Source organism: Hibiscus syriacus, unplaced genomic scaffold (genome assembly GCF_006381635.1).
Source record: "Hibiscus syriacus cultivar Baekdansim isolate YM2019G1 unplaced genomic scaffold, ASM638163v2 tig00111390_pilon, whole genome shotgun sequence".
NCBI lineage: Eukaryota > Viridiplantae > Streptophyta > Magnoliopsida > Malvales > Malvaceae > Hibiscus > Hibiscus syriacus.
The window spans coordinates 759,980-764,713 of NW_024063077.1; the positions used below are offsets into that span (position 1 = coordinate 759,980).

Genomic DNA, 4,734 nt, shown 5'->3' on the forward strand with positions numbered 1-4,734 from the left:
GTTTTTAAGGGTAAAGTATAGTAATGGTCACTAAACTTTTTTAAAGTTTTCATTTAGGTCCCTCAACTTTTAAAACTTGCAATACAGTCCCCCAATATTTAGTCAGTTTGTAATATGATCCCTGATATAACTGTTGGGGGACCATATTACAAATGAACTAAATGTTGGGGGACTTTATTGCAAGTTTCAAAAGTTGGGGGACCTAAACTTTTCTAAAGATTTCATTTAGGTCCCTCAACTTTTGAAACTTGCAATAAAGTCCCCCAACATTTAGTTCGTTTGCAATATGGTCTTCCAACAGTTATATCAGGGACCATATTGCAAATTGACTAAATGTTGGGTGACCATATTGCAAACGGACTAAATATTGAGGGACTGTATAGCATGTTTTAAAAGTTGAGAGATCTAAATAAAAGATTTAAAAAAATTTAGTGACCATTACTATACTTTACCCTTTTTTTTAAAATACAAACGCTTTTAAGCTTTTAATCTTTTATCATCCCAAACCCTTTAGCCCTTTTCATCTTTTTTTTTATTTACCTTCCTCAAAGGTTTCCGCACGTTTACCCAAACCCACGAAGCTGTTGTCGCTATTCAACGGCTGTCGTGGCCTTCACCGTCACACTAATCAAGATCTCCTCACTGTTTCGAGTCAACCCAGCCATCCTTGCCTCTAGCATCGTCGATTTCTTCTTTGTCGTCTCGTTTCACCTTTGCGATTTCTTGTTTTTGGTTTCTGGTTCAATCTGGTTTTTTCTTCAATCTAGTCGTTCAACATAATCATTTATTTCTGGTAACATTTAATTGTTGTTTTTGGTTTGCTTCTTCGATCATTAATTATATATTGTTGGTTTTCAGATTATGATTTTGTCTAATGATATTACAAATGAGATGCTTTTTATGCATATCAATTGATTTTATGAGCTCTCCTTGTAACTGCAATTTCTGTAAAAATTCCTTTGCAGAAACTTGATCATAAAATCTCATTTTTTTTATCTTCATCTGGGAGACCACGAGCCTGTAGGAAGCAGCTGCAAAGAAGAAAATTGCAAGTGGGAGCAATTTCAATTCAATGTTGCTTAAACTCTTTCATTTTTCTCTGGTGCCGATATCTATGTCCGACATGTTTTTGGACTAGGAAAAACTGAATATAGTTGTATTCTGTTACATGGTTTCTATTGTTTTACAGGTTAAGGGCTTCAGGGTGAAGTTTCACTAGGAAAGTGAATATGGCCGATTCTCAGGATCCTTTCGACCCTTCGAAGCGCAAAGGGTTAGTAAAATACTTGTAATTTGTATTCTTGGCTAAAAATCTCATCTACTTTTATTTTAAAAAATGGGTAATTTGTGTTTTGTTGCAGATATATGTCATGGGATGACTATTTTATGACAATTGCATTCTTATCTGCTAAGAGATCCAAAGACCCATACTGGCAGGTCATAATTTTTTTGCTAAGTGGTTTCAATTTTGCATTCAATCATGTATAATCGTAGCTACCCGAAGTGCTTAATTTTGCAGTTGGCATGTTTGTTTGAAAAACTATGTTAAAACTAAGAACTTTGATTTTAGTATTTGTTTTGTTTTGATTTGTTTTTTTGGGTTGGTGCATGCTTGGTGAGTCAAAACGGTATAATACTTGGTAAGATTTTTGCTTGAATTGCAATCGTAAGAGTTGAAGTTAGAAATAAAGGCAGGCATTGTTTATGGATTCTAGTTCCTTTTTTTTTTCAGGCACGGCTATAATGGGTTCCCGAGAGTTTGTTCTGATGACAAGCTTCCTTGGGAAAAGGTTTGATTTATGTTATTAATGCATAAGCTTCAAAGTTCCATCATTTTTAAGGCCTAGATCCTGTAATAAATTTGTCCTTTTAATGACGTCTCAGATGTCCAAATCTGGGGATCCATTGGAAACAAAGTATCCGTGAATACCATGTTTCCCTGATCTTTTACGAATCTTGATTTGTGATTTGATCAAATTGTATGCCTAGAATATGAGTTAGCTGCTTCTAGTTTCATCGAATCTAAAATAATTCTTGTCATTGATTGCATGTGTCCTTTATACTTAAGTTCAATACTTAATTTGAATAATCTATTTTTGTTACGTTTGTCATGTTGAAGTCAATGCGATCCTGAATACAAATCATGCATCTGCAGCTGGCCAGGTCAGTTAACTTCTCTAGCGTTGCTAAATGGATGAAACCGGCAATGCTTGATAAAGTTCATGATTCAAAATTTAAATGACTCCAAGTTAAAATATAGTATGAAAACTTTATATTAGTATTTTCTTATGATTTTTGTACTCAATTGCATTCCTTTTGAAGGCTTACTAGTAATGCACTGAGAGGATCTCCAATCTTGTGGTAAAATTTTGCAGGGACTTTATGTGATCATGTTCCCTGATAATGAATGTGCAAAGATAAATCATTCAGGTTTGGTAAGCTAATTGAGATTATGGTATTGTGTGTGTGTGTGTATATATATCCCTCTTTAAGTCCCTGGTTTCATTGGTGTCGGTTTTCATTGCTAAGATAACCCCAACAAACCTTAGAGGGGCTTTATTAACGATACATCAGGGACTTTATGTGTGTATATATATCAAATTCTTTTTTTTCTCGAAGCATTCAAGTCCGTCACTCGTATCAGGCACATTCGCACCTTCTTCCTAATTAACATAGCTTTACGAAATCGATATTATGTCAGGTTGCCATTGCCTCTGGTCTGCTGGTGGCATATACAGTAGGAGCATTAGTTTCTCAGAGAACAGTGGCTTTAACTAGTAAGTTAGTTTAGTGCATTGTGTTTATGGAAAGAAAATTTTCAAATTAGAAACAATACTTTAGTCATTGTGTCCATGTGCAATTATGATTTTGGGGCTTTATTTCTTCTCAGAGTCCTCTAGATGGCTGGTAAGAACAATTTCTTACTGTAAAAGCTAGACCCTATCATTTTTTTCTTCCAACTTATCTCCTAATATTTTGTCCTTGAATCCGTTATTTTCACTGTTGTTTGAATTGAAGGTATGTTCTTGATAAAAAGAATCAACTGAAGATGCATATCAATGCTCAAAATTGCCACGAGAATAATATTTTTTTTATTCTAGTGAACAATGTGTTTTTAATTGAAAGAGAAAGAACCTAGACTAAATTCTAGTGAACAATGTTGAACTATGTCACATTTCATTTTAATTTTATAAATTTTGATTTATTTTTAAAAATAATTTGTGTCATAATTAAATTTAAAGTTTATTGTTATCAGATAATGCTACAAGATATTAAATTTGGGTAATATATAGTAGAAAATGATATATGTGAAATCAATTAAACATAGTGACATTTGTAAATAAAAGCTACCAAAAGTCATGTTATTTTGCAACATTTTGTGAAGAAAACACCACTAATAGTGTACACATTTGCGGCGTTTGCAAAGAAAAGCGTCACTATATACATAGTTAATTACGGTTTTTTTTACCAAAAATTCCTCTAATTCATAACATATAACGGCGTTTGAGAAAACAAATATCATTAAAGACAAGATAATTAATAATATTTTTCTTAAAAATGATGCTATAGAGCTTGATCTTTTGTGGCATTTTCTATTAAAAAGCGTCGCTAATTGTTACGATGTTGGTTTTAATTGCGCTTAAAAACGTAGATATAGAGCTTAAAACACAACAAAAAACATGTTTTGCTGTAGTAAAATGTTATTTTAATTATTTGATTAGTATTTAAAATTATTTAAATTAAATATAAGATTATTATTAGATCTTTAATTTTAGAATTAGTACATTAGGTCCTTTAAAATTCATAATTAGTTCTTTACTTAGATTAGGCCTTAACTAACATAGTACATAATTTAGTACATTGTGGTATTAGTAATTAGGAGAATAAATTAAGGGGTAATTTTTGCTTTTTCGGAATATTATTTCCAAATTGTTTCGAATAAAATTTTAGGTTAATTATTAGAAAAATAGAAAAAATTAAGATTTTAAGAATCCATCGCATCGTATGAGATTGAATTGTCTTCACTTTCGTCGGGCTTTGATTTATCAAATCATTTAATAGATTTAAGGGTAGACTATGCGAATTTATTTTAGGTCTGACCGACTTTGATCACTAATTTAAAAATTAAGGGTACATAGTCCCTAATATTATCAATCCATTCAATTTTAGTCCCTAATGCTACCCATCCATTCAATTTTAGTCCCTCAACCATTAACTCCCATTTTGTTTTAATCCCTCAGTTATGTCACATATTCGTTAAGGATTAAGGGCAGATGAACTTAAATTAGATGGACCGATAATGTTAGAGATTATTTACCCTTAATTTTTAAATCGGTGATCAAAGTCGGGTAGACCATAAACAAAAGAGACTATTTGCTTTGTTTACCCTAGATTTATTTTACTAATTTCGTTACTAATTCATGATAAATTATTATATGATTATATTCTTAAAATATATTAAGAATTATACTTTATGGCTAACAACTTCTTGTTTGCTTGCATGACATGCTTTTAAAATTATAAGGCAATGTTTATTATTTAGGGTTAACAATATTGTCGAAACAGTTTCTGAAAAATAAAAGGGGGCCTCGCTTCGAAATAATGTAGTGATCTGTTAATGATAAAATGTGGTTTGAGGAGTCACCACCAATCTTTGGTTAGGGTGTGATTGGGCACCCAAAAAGTATTTGTCATTTAAAAAAAAGATTTATTTTAACTGAAACAACAAATTTG

At 31.8% G+C, this 4,734-nt stretch overlaps 1 long non-coding RNA gene across 1 annotated transcript; it reads left to right on the top strand.

Moving 5' to 3' along the window:
• Positions 1–520: 520 nt before the first annotated feature.
• LOC120160081 lies at positions 521–2,931 on the top strand. Its single transcript, XR_005519405.1, has 6 exons — positions 521–793; positions 966–1,052; positions 1,190–1,273; positions 1,362–1,790; positions 2,120–2,163; positions 2,376–2,931. It is a non-coding gene; the product is annotated as an uncharacterized LOC120160081 (long non-coding RNA).
• The last annotated feature ends 1,803 nt before the right edge of the window (positions 2,932–4,734 follow it).